The following is a 21,119-nucleotide window of genomic DNA, read 5'->3' as shown; positions in this document are numbered from 1 at the left end:
TATTTTTACTGGAAAATGCATGCACGGAACAGCTTAAAAACACGTACGTTTCACTGCCGTTATGCAATGTTTTGAAGTTACAAACATGGACGCCGCTTGTTGGGTGGAGTTTCATTTCCCGATAGTGGAAGAAACTGCGAACCCTCCCTCCTTCTATTCTAACCTCCTTGGTTTTACGACTTGAGACGTCCTCGAAAGGAATGCCTGTGCATGTGTTGCATCTTGATGCTAGAATTGGCCTTGTGTTTCCACAAAAATATATTGGAATAATAATTCAAGTCCTTCACTATAAAAATTGAATTTTGTTATCATGTAACTTTGTGTAACGAAGATGACTGAGATTTACTAGATTGGAACTTTACGCATTTTGTGCACGAAAGGTTAGGACTAAAAATGGTAGGACTGATTCTGACTGCTGCAGTAGTTCACCGTCCATTGTCTTCTGTCTGGCTATGTTTTCTCGATTTATACTAGTATTAATATAAAATTTCACGATGTCAAGATATAATAAATTTCTCGTAATTCATATTATTTGAAGTGTCATCCCTTGGGGGTAAGTTAAGTAAGTTACTTAATTCCATAATTTTTTTCAGATGACACATTTCATCTTACACGTATCCAGTATTTCTGGGTTATTGCGGAAACCACCCATTTATCATCACATTTAAAGCGCTATATAATATTACAATAATCAAAGATTAATTATTATGTAATTAACCTATATTTCCTTCAAATATTTCTTAAAAATTGCGAGAGACAGGGATACATTTGAGCTTTGATAAACAGTCTTAGAGCTGTCGCCATGACAGATAAGAAAATAGATGAATAATAGACCACCCATTATCACCAACATATAATTAGAGGATTTGAAAATGAAGATTGCTTATTATCATAATATTGCATAGTATATTAGATATAAAAATTATAGATATCATATATCATCTTTGCTTTTTATTACATACATTGAAAATAAACAGTCTGTTTTTGCAGCAGAATAAATATACCTTATCTTGAAATTTTTTGTATGCATGGAGTTTTACTGTTCGGCACGTTATACAAAGAACAGGGTATATAATGATTATCAAGTCTCTGCAGAGAAATTTTTAATGGAAAATTCTTGTGTATAGATTTATTTGATATTTCGTAAGACATGGCAGTAATAATTCAAACTTTTCTTCTAAATACTGTGACAAAACAATTGTAGTAGATTACATTATGTATCTTATATTAAATACCTTTCATATATACGTATGTAATACATATTCTTTGTGTCTTGGTGATAACATTCTGCCCCAGGGACTAGCAGGTAATAAAATGTGATGGTAAAAAGACTGATGAATATTTAATAATTTTGATGGGATAGATGAAATTTCATCTATGAGAGTAAAACAGTTTAAAATATATTAAAATCTACATGTTATAGTAGTCTTATATACAAAATTTCAACACTCTGAGGCTACTCGTTTTTGAGTTATGCGAGATACGTACGCACGTACGTACATACGTTCGTACAGACGCCACGAAAAATTCTCTTCAGAATTCCTTTTAAAGCAGTTTTTTAGTTTTATTTGGAGGAAAAGAGTCTTTTATTCTGTCCTTACGTACAGATATTACGCAAAAACATCGTTAAATTGCATTCGAAAGCGGTCAAAGTGGATATTTTCGTTGAAATATGCTGCCTGAAGCTTTTCGCGATTACAATACTTCCTTTTTACTTCGTACAAGGAAGTAAAAAGGAACGAAAATGAAAATAAGGAAAAACCTGAGTGGTGTTATTACTCATAACACTTAATTATTTCATGTTATTGTAAATTTATGTGAATATTCCTTTATTTCCTTTATTCTGTTCATTTTGCATTTTATTTTGTTATTGTAAATTTATGTATATGTTTTTATTCTATGCTCTATTATGCATTTCCTACAATAACTTTTTTGTACATATTAATTATATATGTATATCTATGTCTATATTACATCATTGAATTACTGTATTTTAATTTTAATAAACTTTTTTTACCATTCAGTAGTACTTTTACATAAAACTATGAAAATTCAAAACACCGATATCACTAAGACCCGATTCCAAATAATACTTGAGTTCAAACTTAATTCATGCATTAGTAACGAATTTGAAAAATAACACAACAGTGATATAGTATTTTGAGGTAAAAATTACTCAATTGAACATTTTAAAATGTTCTTCCTTTTAGTGGAGGACAATTTTTTTTAAGGATTTAATTAGTATTTGAATATGTGTGTGTGTAATGAATATAAAGTGAATAAATTTTGAACAACTTCATATGAGAAAATAATGTGATCTGCCTAGGTTAAAAAATTGTTCTTTAAATGCAATTATTTATAAAATTATATAGCTGAAATCTGTAACTCATACGAAGTTAAAGCCCTCCCCCCCGCAAAGGAAGACATTTTAAATAGTTTCCCCCGAAACTTGAATTATTTAAACATTATATGTCCCTAAGTTTCTAGTGAATATAAGATATGTTTAATTATAAATTTAAAATAGACTTATTTCATTCAGTTCAGCTACTGGCCATTATATGAAATTTTCCTAAATGATTAAAATGTTGCTCATGCATTTTGCAAGTTGAAGACCACAAATGCTCTTCTGCCCTTATAACTTATGATGCTATAATAGCGTTGGGTAGACTTTAGGATAAGGAACATGGAACATTACATTTGGGATTTTATTTATTAATTACCTCACATTAAAAAAAAATCATTTCATACAGTAAGTATTCATAATGTTTTCACATTTTTTTGACATTTAACTGAAGTATTTAAAAGCTAATTTAATTAGAAATATCTAATAATGGCAAATGCATATATTATTATACGGAATGGGATTCTGGCCATAACACTCGGGCAAATATGCATGTTAATATTTCACCAAGTTTCTGCATTATGCTTTTTACTCTGCACACAATGCTTAGTTTTAATTATTATTTTTTATTACTTGCAGAACCTAAGGTTGTACAAATAATAAATAATAATAATAATATCAGAAATTGTGACTTTCACATACTATCCAACAGGAGACTTATGCTCATATCTTATACTAGGTGTACCCGCCCGGCGTTGCCCGTGCATTTAGAAAATGCAGATAAGTGAATAGCGCAGGAATAGTAGTGTAGGACATGTAGACTGTCTCTCTCTCTCCCCCCCCCACAAGCTACAAAAAAGAAATGAATTGTAATTAATCGACTTAATGTATCGTCAAAACAGCAAACTAACGCTAGAATAAAGAAATCAATTGTTACAATCGAACGTTATTTGAAAACAAATAATAATATCAGTGAGTCAAAAAAACCGTGATTAATTAATTATAAATAATTTTTTTAAAAATTTTTCTAATTCAAAAATCGAAAATCGGGCTTCGAGGTCTGGTGGCCAGCCCCTTTGTGCTTCCGTATAAAAAATTCCAGGTCCCTGCGTGCGATAGATTTGGCTGGAGAGCTCGGTCAGACAGACAGACAGACACATTACACTTGCTTTTATTATTATAGATTTTAAGTTTACAGTTTTTTATAGATGACAGACACCATATATTCAAAAGAAATTAACATGCTACTGGACACACGCGTATTTCATATTTGCAGCTGCTGTATGTGATGTTATGTAATCAGTAAAAAATTAAAGAATTAAGTTTATTGTCACCAAAACAAATGTATACTTCAAAATAAAGGCTGCATAAATATGAAAATGGTTAAATTAAAATAATGAATTGAGGTTGTAAAGTGTTCATTTATTTTTATTAACCAGTTATTTCATGTTAATTAGCTTATAAAGTATTTCTTCCGCCTTCTTAGCATGCCTTCGTAGTGTGATGGTTTGCACGCTGGGTGCGTATTCCAGAGGTCCGTGGTTCGATTCCCGGTGAGGGCGTTGCTCATTTTTCACTTCTTCTGCTTCCAGACTAGCCTAATGACTGTAAAATCGTTTCTTTCTCACTTTCCATTTTCCTGCCAGAATGCTAATTTCTAGTTAAGTGCATTCAAATGAGGAAGAAAGCAGTAGTATTTAAAGGAAAAGGTTTTAGATGGTAGAATCAGAGTAAAGAATCTACTTGAAGACCACATTACTAGTTGGTTCTCTTCAGAGCAGGTTTTCTGCGGCATTGCATTATTCTCCCCATTAGGCTTATCACGCCAATATTATGTCTGAGCCAATTTGCGCATTTTCTGTCTGTGCAGCTTTTGGGCTAACTTAAATTCACTTTGTTAAATTCATTTCGTTACTTTTGTTTTACGTCATAAATGCTGGCTGGCTCTGTAGGCATAAGCTGTGCACTCTGTTAATTTGTCTGAGTTTATAAAAGGTTTTTTTTTTACACCTATTCCAAACCTCTGTTGTAATTTCCAAGACACAGCGAGAAATCGCTTAAGTTTTCTAGAGTTCTCACACAATATATATTACCAAAGAGGGTGAAACTCTATAAAGTGTAAGAAAGAACAAAAGGAGATTCATTAAATTAAGAAAAGAAATCAATGGAAAGGGCTTTTAATCTTAATAATGAAAAATCGAATTTTACAAGTATTCGGTGTAAAGTGCTTTTATTCCTAATAATGCGACAAAACCCAAAACACGCCTTTAGATTCGTAATTAGATGGCATGGTAGGAGGTTTAATCGAACCATCCTTAATAAGCTCTCGCTGGTGGTTTCGGAAACCAACAGAACTAGGACAAAAAGTTCTCTCTCTTCTTACTGACCTATCGCAGTGCTGTCCGCGAGACTACGGCTATTGTCCAACCAGATGCTCTTCGGTCGTGATCTGTTATTTGGTGTTCCTTTGGATGCGCCTTCATTGCCTGAAGAGTACATTCAAGATCTTCAGGTACGGTTTGAAGTGATGTAGACTTTTGCACGAGAGTGAGTCAGCATGGCGATGGAGAAGATGAAGATCCTCTAGGACACGAGAGGTACAGGACTTCGATGGAACGAAGGTGACAAGGTGTGGTTTTGGAATCCGAATCGACGGAAAGAATTTTCTCCTAAACTAGAATTACCTTGGGACCTTTACACAATCCTAAACAGGCTGAACGAAGTCATAGGATCCTTAAATCATCAAATTCCAAGCCTAAAGTAGTTCATTACAACGGGCTAGCCCCTTACTGGGGCCATTGTACGTAGTCCCCATAGTGTATATAATGTAAATAATATACTAAGACCATAGTCGTGTTTGAAATATAAATTTGTAAATTTATGCCTCTATTTATTGGTTTATTATTTTATTTATGTCATTTGTTGAAACTATTATTTTAGTATTGCATTTATTTTTCTTATTTGTAACTATGGCGTCCAGGGATTGTACTGCCCGAAACATGCAGTCCTTGGGAAGGGAGCTTATGTCACGAGTTTTGTATCTGAGTAAATAATGTTAGTGAAATTATATGCGAAACAGTAGTATTTTTTTATGTAATGCAACATGAAAATCTAAAGAAGCGATGCTTTTCCAGAAAAGCAAGAACACGAGGGCAAGTCTATTTAATATTGTGTAAATGGATGTCCTGGTAGATCGGCGAGAAATCACCAAACGTCGACAAATTTGACGAAATGTTGGTTCAATTACTGTATTACTGTAATGTGTATTGTAACTGAATATCTGTAGTTGATTTCATATGTAGCTGTAATCATATCCGGGCACCATATGCCTTTCAGTAATTTTGAGAAGTACTTGAGATTCCTCGGCGGCCGAAGGAGAACTATATAAGACTGGGGAGAGCATTAGTTTCGAAGTAGTAGTAGTTGTTAGTTCAGAGTATTAAGATATCCATGAGAGCTTCAACTTTTTAGATGTGCTTTCATTGCTTTGTCTTAACATTGCTAGTAGTTTGAAGTCTAAGAATTGTACTACTCTGTGATACTGTAAAGAGCTGTCCGGATATTTAAAGTGGTTTTTTTTTTTTTTTTTTTTTTTTTTTTTGGTAAAATAAATTTTATCAACTTATCATTAATTGTGTCCATTAAATCTATTACGAACCCGTATGCACCTAACAATATATATCTGTAATAATTTAGTATGCAAAAAAAGACGCAAATAATTTTAATTATGGGGATTCTAGTCGTGGTGACGGGTAGAATGCGTCACTGCAATCAGACGCACTCTTTGTGATTATTTAACGAACCTTATTTCTTTATTTCTGGACAGAGCAATCCTTCAGAAGCATATTCTGATTCACACATCATTATGGGCGCAAGTCGCACCCATTCTTCGTCACAGTTTTATACCTTTTCTACATCTTAAGACAAATACAATGGATGAAATAGAGGGAAAAAGAGCGACACCTTAGCTGGAATTAAGCAAAGCAAGAAAGTGCAAGGCATGCAGAAAAAATCCTGGAACAGAAACAAAAAGTTTCGTTTTCTATTAAAATCTTATTCGCTAATTGGCTACAACATACCTGCATTAGCAGGCTGTCTAAGATCGTAAAATATGGATTAATTTGAAAGCACGCAGTTTAGATATATTCTAATCAATCGCTATTTTTAGGACAGAAAAGGGGAATATCGAAATTAAAATGAAGAATATAAGGGGTTATTGCCAAGGAAAATTAGAAGTTTCCTTTGCATATTTTTTTAAAAAATCTTTCATATATATGTCTATTTGAATGAGATTGTTGCAATCACAACAGCTATAATAGTTCTTTGTTTACTTTGAAAAACACATTTTTACACTAGAATATAAATTGGCGCAGCAGGTGCACCTTTTCTTGAAGAATTACGTCAGTACCTTTGAAATTTAAAAAATATATTCGTAGTTAATGTTCTCATAGAGCAAGAAAATCGTTAATTTTTTTAATTATGAAGTTATACTTTTACACAATATTTATACACATTTTAGTAGCACTTACAAAAAAAATATTTTTAAATACATTAAAATATCTAATACGAAGAATGTAATTGTTTTTTCTGAAATAATATTTCATCATACTGGAGTTCAAAATTAGTACTTCCTACCATCAAGTTGTCTGCAAACAGTCGTCTGTTAATAATGATCCGAAATGCGATTTTACATACTTCAATTTCAAGTCTTTTGGCATTGGTACATCCAAATATGAATATCCAACCCCGTATATATGATTTTAATTGAACATATTTGTCTTTCGAAAGATATTTATGAAACTGAGATGCTTTTCTTTAAACGTCATTTTAACACATCATTGTTTTGCAATTCAATCACTTCCAGTAGAAGATCTGATGGAAGCTCCTCAATTATACAGTCAAATGATTTTGAAGCATGAAAATACATTTGCACTTGCATCAAGATCCACAAAATACAGTTGTAACTGTAGCATAAGTTCAGAAAATATACCCTGCCCGAATGTTCTTGGGAACGTGGATTTCGCTAATATTTAAATTGTTTACTGCATGGAAAATGATCATATTCGTTTAACCTTTTTTGCGTTTCAAGGAATGCAAATTTTCGGCGATATACCTTTAGGATAGAATACATTTCGCGTATGAGTACTGTTTTTCCCCATAACTTTAAGCTGAATTCGTTGAGTTATCCTACGACGTCTGCGACAAATGCTAATTTTCATAACCATTCGCTGTTTGATGATAAAAGTTTTGAGCAGTTTCTCTCATTGTTTATCGACAATAAGAGAAACTGCTTAAAACTTTTACATGAGCACGTGTTCGAAATGGATTGAATGCACACAGAACCGATTAGCTTGATTCAATTTATTTAAAAAAAAAAAAAAAAGAAAGAAAGAAAGAAAGAAAGAAAGAAACACTTTGCAGTTCTGTAACTTTCCACAAAAATAACTCCGGCCAACGAATCAGGAAACTGAGAGAACTGTCAATGCTTAGTTGCTGGCCAGTCGTTGGTTACTCACTCCAGAGAAACTGGTATTCTCGTCGGGCTTATATAGTTTTCCTCCTGCCGTCGAAAAATCTCTAGTACTTTCCACTTCTCTAAATAACTGGAATGCATATGAGGGCTGGATACGGTTACAGTTACATATAGCATCAATTACAATACTCATTACAGTTATACAGGGACGGACCGGCTCAAAGTGTTGCCAAGTTTGGCGACTTTTATCGATATAATTTGGCCTTACTTTAAGCAGAAAATGCTCCAATTCGATTGTGTGTCCTCAGAATTCGAGCTTTCCAACGCTCGATTTTCAAAAATCAACAGCGGAAGCAATATTTCTTGCGGTCATGGATATGTAACTGGTAAGTGCGATAATGTTTCTTTATAGTTAAAAAGTATGCAAAGGTAACTTTCTCTTCTCACAGAAACAAGCTTAAAGATGGTGCAATAATCCTAATTTATCGTCTAAACCAGTTCTAAGTAGTCCTAAGCAAACATCCAGATGACATAAATAAAAGGCAGATAAAAAAATATGTAATGGCAACCAGCTAAAAATTCTGTGAAAATATCTCTCTGTCCCAATTAATTTGTACACTATAGTACTTGCTGCACAAAATTAGAAGGGAAAAAAAAAAAAAAAAAAAAAAAAATTACGTGTAAAAATTCTTTTTGGAATCAGACCATATTTTAAAGAAAGGGAGATGAGATGTATGAATAATCGTTGCCACTCGCTACATTTTGTAGCTCTATTCGGACTGATTAAAAAAAAATTCAATTTTTTAAACTCTGTAATTTGTATTCCTGAATTCTAAAACCTATTTTTTTACTCCGTATTTCCAGTAAAACTATACTCAAACCCTTGGCGATATGCAATGAACTCATTTCTTTTATTCCAAAATGAACATTTCCCCTTATGTATGTGTGCATGTAAGGTAAAGAAGTATATAAAGCAAGTTTCTAATTTTAACTGGAAGTAGCTTATTAAAATTCTACATTTTAATGTGGTACTTCCGCTTTCTGTCATAAAAATAGCAACTGCTTAAAATATATCTAAATTGCGTCATTTCAGATTAATCCATATCATACGATTTTACATAACGTTGCTAATGCACGTGCCTTTTAACTAATCAGCGACTAAGATTTCAATTGAAATCAAAACATTTTTGGGAATCATAGCCTTTTGTCTCTCTCCCAAGCCTTCTTCTGAATGCGTCGCACTTTCCTGCTTTGCTTGATTCGAGCTAAGGTGTATCGTCACTTTCCTTTATATTTTAACTGTTATATTTGAGTTAAACTGCAGAAAGGGTATAAAAGTGTGATGAAGAATGGATCTAAATTGCGCCCAAAATGACGTGCGAATCAGAATAGCTTCTAAAGAATTTCTTTCTTTAGAAATAAAGTATGTCGAATACTCACAAAGGATGCGTCTGACAGCGACTACACAATTAGGCCTTCTACAAGCCAGCACCATCTGCCATGAATAAGATTATTTGAGTCTTCTCTCGCGTCCTAAATTATTGGGCCTACATAAAGGTGCAGATAAAAGCTAGACCTGCACCTCTGTAGCACCATAGGTGATTAAGGTATTGCTGAACCTACCTAACTGTTAAGCTTCCGCCCCAGTTTTGAGAGAGATCATCCCCGGGGACGGTTCGAAGTTCACCAATCCTTCTTTCCATACCAACAACTTCTCGAGAGAGCTTTTGGCGTCGCCGTGTATTTTGAGTGCCCCCTTGCCGCATAGACACTACACTTACAAACCTTTGTACGTTCTCCTGGATTCAAACCCTGGCGCATTGATACAGCAGTCAGCGTCAGTAATCCCAATCACATTATGTTTCGACTACGCGGGACTTGACGTCGAAAGGGACAATTCTCAGAACTCGCACATTTCCAGGAAACCCACGTAGTTAGGTTACCATTTTCACTTACTACAAAGACTTGAACGCCAAACAGTAATCGATTATCACTCAGATTGGGATCACGTGATCCTTCAGAAACAGAACTTTGGTCTGACTGGTATCAAGAATCAAGGAAATCTTACTTATCTTTTAATTTCTATTCAAAATTTATGAATGATGATTGTCCCTTTCAAAATTGATTCTGGCCCTTACGTACTATACAAACTTTAATTTAATCACATTTACTGACTTCTGTTTGATTCTTATAGATATCAACTGTAAATATTTTTTTAACTAAGCATAAACAGATCATATTTTAAATTCAGTATACTGATTCAGTATACAGATTACGTAATCTAGTATCCAATGGTCTGGTATACCTGTTAATCCGGCGTGCATATATCCTAATAGGAATGCTATCTAACGAAGTTGTGAGCATGTCATTCGAAAGTAATCGGTGTTTACTACTTTATGTTTCAATGTTTACTATTCTGGAGACGGCATAATCACAGTTAAATGTGTGTGGTAAAGTTCTGTTGAAGAAACAAAACTGTTGATCGTACAATTTGAACTGATGAACTCAATTCGAAGTGTTCCTTCAATTATTCCCTGATCACAGAATAAAAATAGAACACGAAATTTGCCATTGCTCGCTTCAAAATTTCTTTAAATTCTATAACATATGCAATAGATAATAAAATTAATTCGAAATGCAAAATTCGGGCTTCGAGGTACTCATATTCGGGTGGAGGATTACGTTATTCAAAATTTGATGGCCCTTAGGTACCATCGTTTTTTCACAATGCGAGAAATATACATACATTCATACAGATTCTTCATTATTTAATTTCTTTAAATATAATGTAGGGCGATAATATTTGGTGGCAACAACAAAAGTTGTCACGAAATTTTAAAATATTTAAAAAGTGATACGCCGCTTACAGTGAACCGTTTCGAGACAGCCCTTCTGAACTAACGCTCCTTTGTCTAAAAAATCTCATAATATTCTGAGCATGTACGTTAAGTTTTCAAATTTATATGTTAAATCTGATTTACAAAACGAATACTTCTGTTAAATCAAGATGCAGTGTATGGATAAATACTAGTACAGCATTCTTTCGAAGGAAATTTGAGTATCTTTTGTATCTCAATTTTATATACAGGAAAAAAATGACAATGAAAAAAACTTGACGAGCGTATGGTAATAATAATTCATATTTACCTTAAATTTCTGAAACAGAAGGCTCTTTCCAACAGTACTATTACTTAAATATAATAACATTATGTCGCTTTTAAGTTAATTTCTGATACAATTTAGACAGAATATTTCTTTCTTAGAATATTTCATACTCCAAAGATAGATTCTAGATATTCGAAAGCTCATTTACAACGTACCTGCCCGGTAATAGCAGAATAATAATAAAAAAAAAAAAAAAAACAAGTTATTGGTAAACTTACCCGTTCCCTTGTGGTATCTTCTGTTTCCAATGAGCGGCGGCTAGTGCTCTGGAAAGACAAGTTATGTAGTATTAACTGTCTCTCATCCTTTACCAACCTCCGGAGTAGAGGTCAGTGTGCCAGTGGACGCTCGACCTTGAAATATGCTTGTATCTGCCCTCCTTACCCATTTCCTGCGGAACATTCTCCCTCAGCCCACCCCTCCTCACCTCCTATATTGCGTGTTATTATAAGTAACATTACGACAAACGAAATTATTTTGTTTCTGGCTAACAACGTGTTTTCTTTTTTTGCTGTCACTCGTCAAGACGACCGGTGGTATTGTTATTCTTTGTTGCATGCTTAGCGCGAGGTTTATTTATTGTCCTATTCGTCGGAGGAGAAAAAAAGAAAATGCTGTGAATATTTTCAGTGAATTGTAAAGAGCGTCGAGTCGGAAGGGTTACATTTTTTAAAAAAAATTTTATTTAAATGATAAGAACTTTTTCAGCGTAATCTTTCCAAAATCTTTGAACCGTTGCTTTAAGTTACGTTACGTTACGATATTATGCATTACCATACAAGCGATTTACGGTCGCCATTTATAAAAATTGTTAAAATATTTCATGCGGGTATATTTTAATGTTATACGGAGAATTTGTGAATATTTCAACATTACTGTAGTTAATAAAAGTATTTCTAATGCCGTACGTTACATAATCGGTACAAAACTTTTAGAGCCCTAATAATTACTTAAAAGATTTTGGCACCTCACATGCATGTACAGTGTAATGCCTGTCCCCTCCTCCCATTCCTGTGTCTCGGTCTTGGTCCTGGAAAGCTCCCTCTACTCTTGGAGATAGCGAAAATCATCAGGTATTATAATTAGCAGAAGACTTCTAATTTATTTATTTTCTACGTGGTTCACAAGTAGCATTACTTAGCATGCAGCCATTCTACAAAACATAAAATCTTTATCTGTTAAATTAATCGGTCCTCTGCAACTTAACTGAGCGATATTTATAAGCAAGAAACGCATTTCTAAATAAATTAATTAAGAAAATTAATAAAATTATAATAATTTGTAAACTAATTCAAAATACATTTAACTAAAATGTATCATTCTGCATTTCTTAACAATTTAAATTTTTAATTTATTTTTTAATAATATATTTAGTCTAATTTCAAATACATTTAAATGTAAAATATATCATACGGATAATTTGTGAATATTTTCAACATTACTGTCGTTAATCAAAAATGTTTCTAATGCCGTGTATTACATAATCGGTACAAACCTGTTTCATTTAAAGATATTGTTTTCGTTCTCTAATTTTCAGGAGTAAGAGACTGTTTTGCTGTCTTCTGTTTAAACAGAGTAATACCGAAAACTCTCAAATGAAAGGCCTGTCATGTTCTTAGTGTTAAAAATGAAGTAAGTTTCAGTAACAGGACAAGAAGTTCTTGACAATCAACGTTGTACAAAGTGTTTTACTTACTTTCTGTAAAGGCGTGTTGTTCATCAACGTGACAGAACGAAATTGTTTCAAAAGGAGTTTTATTTACAATTATAAATAATATTTTGCAACAAGTGATCTTTAACATGATTAATGTAGTAAATACATTTGGTATCTGACACATTGTATCAATCGGCAGTAAAATTTCTAATTCTATTCATTATTCTATCATCTAGCGAATTCTAATGATAATGAAGAAATTATGCAACAAAATAGAGACTACAAGTTCTATATAACCTTCTTTTTTATATTTTTATTTAAAGGTAAATTTATTTCTTACTATTTTCAAGTTTTTCTGCTTATACCATTTTACATTGGATAAAAAATTACAAAAACAATGTTCTTACTGAATTTCAAATTTATTTACAAAATTAATTTTTCACGAAGAATAGACTTTCTGTTTAAAAAGATGAACGAAATATTTGTATGATATTTTATCTTTAAAGATAAAAATCCGTTTTGAGATGTTAACTTGTAAACAGAAGTATTTTAGATTGCAAGTTAATATATTTATTTTTATAATGATTGGTTAGGCTAAGTTTGATTATTTGTTCAACAAAATATCGACGGGTTAAAAAAAAAAAAAAAAAAAAAAAAAAAAGGAAGTGCCTTTGTGGATTACTTTTTAAGTGAAGTTTTAATGATGCAAATGCATCAGCCAGCATGCAAGCAGCACATATCATCACGCGAAACTGAACACGAGACTTATTCTCATCCTTCAATGATGGTATCCCAAATAAGTACACAACTTGATTTATAGTTATAGTATTTTCGCTTCCATATCGACTAAATTTTCAGTAAGTTTTCCTGTTAGTTTAGGAACAAATGCTGGTTATTTGGCCAAATTATTATGTAAAAAGCGGTGAAGTAAGATATCCATATTGTGTGAAAGGAACACTCACAACTTCTTTTTGGTACTTCATTATTTCACAAACATTCAATCAGACTTAAAATATTCTTACAGTAATCCAATTCGTGCCATGCTGTATCGAGCATTTCTCTTGCGAACGTAGTGATTAGCTTCTAGAAAGCTGATGCAGTTCCTGGATGATGCTAGATACACAGAACAGAAACGCAATCTTTGATATAGTTCTTTAAAGAATTTCATTGATTCAGCGCTTTATTCTAATGATTCTTTTGAAAGGTCTTCCAGAAAATACCTCTTTCTTTAGCGTGATGGCCGTCATATGCCTTTCCGTTGCCAAATACTTAGTAAGCAAGCCATTGTAGCACGTTAGTAGATAGAAAATGGGGGTTCTGCATCAGGAGGGTCAGAGGGTCAGGGGGCGTGGTCAATGACGTCACACAGAGGGCGGGGCCAAAGGCAACGTCATCACACTAGGAGGCGTGGTCACGAGTAGAGTTGAGGTGTTGGTAGATTGCTGATTGAGTTGTAGATCTCCTGCTTTTCATTTAAAGTTAGTTTTTTTAATTTGGCAACGGAGTCATGGGGACCTCTAGGGACGAAAAAAGAAAATAATGTATTTAGGAATTGCTTATGGCGTCCTCTAGAGACGAAAAAAGAAAATAATCTATTTTAGAAGTTTCTTTTATTAAAAAAAATGTTCTATGATTCAAAATATAGGATCGAACCCTGAAACAAAATATCTGCTTTTCTGGAAAGAAATAACTGTTAAAAATATTGGAAAGAATAACATAATACTCATTAAAATTTCACACACACACACACACACACACATGGGCTTTTATCGAAAGCCTCAGCTTTCTGACACCTGAGGGTCTCTCTTCACAGTTTCACAGTCATGGGGTTTTTTTGAATACCCAGGTGCCAGCCCCTTCCCTTAACTCCACTGTGAAGTCATTGACCACTTTAAAAACAATCCATTTTGTTTTCCATTAAACATTATTTATATTGATATGACCATAGGCTAAGGAGTGCACTCCATCCTTTAAAATATATCTTTTATCATCAAAAGCTGAAAGTGCGATTTTATTTATAGCCATGGTAAAAAGATGATGGTTCTTACTCTGAATATTATATTGTAATTCTCTGGTGAAGATAGATTTCTCTAAACAATCTCTATAATTTTTATGTTTAAGTTTCCTTTTAATAACACTTCGTTTAACTCCTTTCGCGGTTTTCTTCTCACTTTCATCCAACAGTAGAGAGTACATTTTCGCCGTCAGTCCTATAAACTCCAGTATTGGTTCGGAATTCATTTCATCTTTGAAGCATCCAATTTTCTTTTTATTATTGATATTGTATAAAGCATGAGTCTTCGGATAATCTGACATATCGTACAGATGCGTATGAAAACTCATATCTCGATATACATCTTCTGTTAAAATTTCGTACGTGAGAGAGTCTGTGTCAGTAAAAAGTAGCTTGGCTCTTTCTCCATATTGTTTTTTGATATGATTGTAATGAAAATTGTACATATGATATTTACTAAGTTCTAGTATGACAAATCCTACATATATGGGCCTGTTTAAACTAACACAGTTTTTCAACCTTTGTACTCCAACCAAATCATTATCAAAAATTCTGAAATTATGAAAGGTTGGTGCAGCTACCAATTTTTTCGCTTTTTTTTCTGTATTGACTAATTGGACATCAACATGTTTCCTCACGTTTTCCATAGTTTTACCGTACACACTATTGTTCATTAGTTTAAAAAAATCTTTCTCATATCCTGTCTGTGCATTTTTACGTTGATCTGTATTAAACTGTATATAAGGTTGTAACCAAGCTTTTTGTTTAAATTTTATAATTTTGTGAACATGCATTAATTTCATACCTAAAGAGAGATATAACTGTAAATTTTTATGATAGATGACATAATTAAATTTAGGATTTAAATTAGGAACTAATTTAGTATTCGAGATAAATTTATTATTTTTCAGTACACTGACTGCATAAGGTGAAAGATGATTAGCTATTATTTCCATTTTTTCTGGAGCTAAGGGATAATCGTTATGAGCATTATGAAGTTCTTTGGGATATTCAAGGTCTACTTCCAAGATGTATCCATCCAAACTGTCTTCTGATAAAGTCAAAATCTTTTCTATGACATTCTTATGAGGTTCAACCCACTCAAAACTTCCATAGGGTAAGGGTTGACTCATAGCCCACCCGTAGAGATTGTTTGCATTTACTTTCTTTAGTTGAATCAAAATTTTTCAGATATTTATTATTTGCTACAGACTTACGCTGGGTAATCATGGACACACCTCCACGAATGCCCTGCTCTATAAATAAATGCATATTAACATCCGTTAATAATTCCAAAGCTTGATCAGTCATTTTTAAGCAGGCTTGCCAAGCTAATCCAGGTGCAGTCATCAAATGCGCACAATCTAAACTATAGTAAGTTTTACAAAGCTGTCTAAAATTTTCAAACACATCTGCTAATTGTAAAACATCACTTTTTACGTATAAATCATGATATTCACCTAAATTTTGAATATGAAAAGCTTGCCAAACAGTTTGAGCATGAATGTAATCATCCGAAGATATACTTTCACCAGTTAAAGTACTTCGAAAGTTCTCTATGGATGGTAACTGAGTATCTTTAAATTTATCAAAAGAGTTGATATATTCATATGGATATATTCCCTTCCGTAATAATGATTTTATGTTTTGATCATTGGGAAAATTTTCTTTTAAAATCTTAAATTTTTCTTCAGGCAAGTTAGATACAAGTTTTTCCAAAGACGCGTTCATAAACTGTAAACTATCAATAAAAATTAAAGATATTCTTAGATTATTCCATTTTCTTTTAATACTGAAAGAAATATATTTTTCCATATTATTAGGTATAACATGAAACTCCCTGTTTTGAATTTTGCCGATGCCTTGCATGATTAAATGTGCATCATAGTGTTTTAAATTATGAAATACGACAGGAATTTTCTTTTGAAGTTTAAATTTCAAATTGCACTTATTGTGCAGAGCTCCTCTATACTTTCCCGTAAGATGATCGTGATCTTTTACACGATCATTATTCAAATGTTTTTTGCATAAGTAGCAATGAGTTGCATTTTTAAAATTTTGTTCATCTTGAGATGTCATGGAAAGAGGTACAATACTATATAATTTTTCAGCTATTTCCTCTTCTTCACGTAAAATATTTTGTATAAAATGGTCTACTGCATTAGGACCTCTGTATACTGTTACAGGTTTAACGCTTTTCCCATCAGGTCCTACAATTATGTAAGCATAGCCGCAAGCTTTATGATGATGTATTTTTTCTGTAAAAGACGCAGTAGCTACATCAGGTGTACAAGTGTCTATGTTTTCAATTAAAGCTTCAAAATCAGCATAAATAATGTACGGAATAGGCTCTTCATATTGATAATTAGTATATTCTAATATTTTTTCTTCTTCTGAGGGCATTTTAATTCTCTGTATGTTTTGATGTTGACAGTATTTTGCATGTTCTTCTAACAGGTTTTCACGGGTGAATCTATGCAAGCATCTCATGCAATAGAATGTGCTTGCACGATGTTTTGTGTGATCACCTAATAACCGAGACATATTTCTTATTAAGCAATAATGTTGTTTACTGTCATCACTGATTAAAAGTAAATTAATACAATCAGTTTCTTTTCTGTTTGAAATGTAGAGGGGAAAGACTTCTTTTTCTTCATATCCAAATACATTTATTCTAAGATTATTTAGTTTTTCAATAGATGGTATTTTTGTAATAGGAACAGGGCATTCAATATTTCCCAATTTTATTTCATGTTCATAGGGTTTATAATGATTTACTCGGTTTGCATTATTTTCTCTAGAAAGATCATATTTGTGTGCAAGTAAGCACCACACTAAACATTTTTTATCATCATTTTGAATGTTTAAAATAGCTTTTTTCATGGCAAGTTCTTCGGGAAGAGGTATATAACTACTAGCGGCTAAGGGATGATATCGAGCTGTGCAGAGTTCTAATTTTTCAATTTTATCTAATGTCCATCCCGAGCCATTTTGTAAAAATTCTTCAAATTATTTTTTTATCTTGTTATAGGCCTCATTCAATTGTACTTCAATATTCTCTATTGTTAAATTTGTGAGGCAGGTAGATCTAAAATGTGATTTAATAACTTCTTCGTCCCCATCATGTCCTATTCTAGAGAACTGTGCTGTTACTATAATGTACCATTTTAAAGCCTTTTTCTCATTGATTTCTTCCTCGAGTTTGGACATAATATTTAATTTGATATTATTTAAAAATATTTCTAGATCTTGATTAATTTCTTTGGTGGCGATAATTGTAAAAGAACTGAAGACATTTAAGGCCGACGCTTCATTCGCTTGTTTAATGGATGAGGGTTATTACTTTTCCTTTTAATACTTTGAACAGTACCATGTTGAGTACGGTCATGTTTCATTAAATCATGTTTTCTGCTAAACACGTCGTTGCATTTTTCACATGAAAAAGTATTTTTTTTTAACATGAATATTTTGCATGTGTCTTCGTAAATTATCTGCTCTCGTAAACTGAGCCTGACATTCTTCACAGTGAAAGATTTTTCTCTCATGTGTTTTCGAATGACGACTAAATGACTTTTATTGCTAAAACTTTGACCACATATGTCGCAAACCTGTGAAAGATAGAAAAGCGGCTTTCAATATGCATGCTTTCCTCATTATAAAATTACGCATTTTTAATTATCCCTCACTAAAAAAAAAATTTAATTACATAAATCATTTTAGAAATCGTTTAGTATTAACTCTTTACGTTTAAAGAATTTTAGTTTAGTTTAAAAATCTCTCTCTCACTACTTTTTTTCCTAATAATCACACATTATACAACAACGACTGAAGGGAAAGAGAATCATTGAATAAATAACTATATCTGCAAGTCACTATTAAAAAGAAAAAAATGTTACCTCTCTTGTACTTGGTTGAGGTTCCATTCTGTCAGAAGTTAGAGAGTTGAATTTCTCCTCCTGAATTCCAAAGTTGATAAAATAAGAAAAAAAAAAAAAAGAGAAAAAACTGTGTTAATAAAAAATATTTTTTTTAGAATATTCAAAAATGATTAATGTTTAACAGTATTTGATACTTCATTCATTATCTTATAACAAATATACTTTTAAAATAAAGATTCAAAATAAAAGCATCTTCTGTCATAAAAAATAGTTCATTCATGCATTAAAAGTATCATGCAACGATATACAAACTCGACTGATTTCCTTCAGACTCTTACAAATGCTTTAACAAAATTTTTTTTGAACTCTAAACTATGTAAAAAGCAGGCTATTTAATTCAAATCATACTTGAAGCAAACATATAAATCATGCATTAAAAATAGATTGATTATAATTCATTTTAAAAAGTTCATCTAGTCTGGAAAAAAAAATAATAATTAAAATAATATATAACAGTTCTAATACTTACGTTGGAAGAAACAGATTGGTGATCTTGTTCAAAAGCCATCGCAAAAAAATATTAAGCTCTGTGAATCAAATGAGGAAGACTTGCTCTTTTCAAGGTTGAGAAGAGAACTGACTTTTTCCATTTCTGAAACACCTTTTATAGGGATTAAAGAATGTTCTCGAAACATTTCAGATTTGTATAATCTGAACCAGGACAACAACAACATTATGATAACCCTTTCTTTCGAATACGATTTCAACTTCCATTAAGCCTTATCATAACGTGAAGTCTACAACGCTTATCAAGGATCTTCCTTCACTTCTGTATGTATTGTCAAACTTGGAATAGCAACAACAACCTTAAGATAATACATTCTTTCACATATGATTATCGGAGTTTTAGAAATTTTCCATTACTCTATCATGATAAGTGGATGATGCTTTTAAGATTACTCTTATGCATATATGTATAAGTAATGTCAAACTTAAGAATAACAACTCTTTCAAATAAGTTTTCAGTGATTATCAGAGTTTTCCATTAACCTATCTTACCATGATAACGCAATAATATAATGACGCCTTATAGACTGTCCTTCCCAAACAAGACAAGACAAGAATGTATTACGATAAGTGTTGAGGATAGAATTAAATATATTGGTGAAGATATATTTTTATGTATTAATTTTAAAAATATAAGAGATTCTTTAAGGCAGAAAAAAATGTTTCATTTATTTTGTAATAGGTTTTTTGAATCGAAATGTTATGAAGATTATAAAAATGCACTAATATAAGTACAGCTATTCTATTTAAATTTCTGTCTTTGGTTGATGTTATGAGTATTTTTTTTTCCTTATGATAAAGGCGAGGTACTTTATCATAAGGAAAACATTAAGCATTCAAATATTACAGACTTATTCAATATCCTTTTTACAACCAAAAAGAAAAAGATTAATATTCCTGCTAAAAGCGAATTTTTAAAAGCCTTGACTGAAATCAACATGCCAATGGACTATATCAAAAATGAAAATTTACAGAATCATGATGTTAATATGAAAAAAAAAGTATTGCATGTTAAATCTGTAAAACATATACGTTCTCCACGAAAATGGGAACCTTATTAAATGAATAAAATTATTATTTTTACATATAGACTCTTTCTTCTCTCTACAATCAATATTTGTTTTACATCGTTTTTAAATGTTATGAAAAACATTCATTTCACAAAGAAGCTTTTACATTTCAATACATTTATTTTCAAAGAATAAATTTCTGTATTATACATAAAATATACTTGGAATTTTCTTTCATTAGTTAATATCAAATTAACAACAATATCCATTTACTGATATTTGATATACATGTTTGCTTTAAAATTAAAACTAAAATTTCAATATATTTCTATTAAAAAAATCATAAGGAAAAAAAAATACTCATAACATCAACCAAAGACAGAAATTTAAATAGAATAGCTGTACTTATATTAGTGCATTTTTATAATCTTCATAACATTTCGATTCAAAAAACCTATTACAAAATAAATGAAACATTTTTTTCTGCCTTAAAGAATCTCTTATATTTTTAAAATTAATACATAAAAATATATCTTCACCAATATATTTAATTCTATCCTCAACACTTATCGTAATACATTCTTGTCTTGTCTTGTTTGGGAAGGACAGTCTATAAGGCGTCATTATATTATTGCGTTATCATGGTAAGATAGGTTAATGGAAAACTCTGATAATCACTGAAAACTTATTTGAAAGAGTTGTTATTCTTAAGTTTGACATTACTTATACATATATGCATAAGAGTAATCTTAAAAGCATCATCCACTTATCATGATAGAGTAATGGAAAATTTCTAAAACTCCGATAATCATATGTGAAAGAATGTATTATCTTAAGGTTGTTGTTGCTATTCCAAGTTTGACAATACATACAGAAGTGAAGGAAGATCCTTGATAAGCGTTGTAGACTTCACGTTATGATAAGGCTTAATGGAAGTTGAAATCGTATTCGAAAGAAAGGGTTATCATAATGTTGTTGTTGTCCTGGTTCAGATTATACAAATCTGAAATGTTTCGA

General features: G+C 31.9%; 1 protein-coding gene across 2 annotated transcripts in view; it reads right to left on the bottom strand.

Annotated features, from left to right (window-relative positions):
• Positions 1 to 11,354, bottom strand: part of LOC118185294 (uncharacterized) — a 28,570-nt gene extending 17,216 nt beyond the window's left edge. The window contains exon 1 of one of the 2 annotated variants that reach the window (XM_035355132.2): positions 11,198 to 11,354. The gene's annotated coding sequence lies outside the window, so the exon portion shown is untranslated. Of the gene's footprint in view, positions 1 to 10,961; positions 11,057 to 11,197 lie in introns of those variants that run through there. The other variant, XM_085822357.1, reaches the window with a different exon arrangement.
• Positions 11,355 to 21,119: the final 9,765 nt, after the last annotated feature.

This window comes from Stegodyphus dumicola, chromosome 8 (genome assembly GCF_044657685.1).
Source record: "Stegodyphus dumicola isolate Sdum_Otavi_A_Nest chromosome 8, ASM4465768v1".
Taxonomy (NCBI): domain Eukaryota; kingdom Metazoa; phylum Arthropoda; class Arachnida; order Araneae; family Eresidae; genus Stegodyphus; species Stegodyphus dumicola.
The sequence above is the reverse complement of the archived record's forward strand: the minus strand, read 5'-3'. Positions and strand labels throughout refer to the sequence as shown.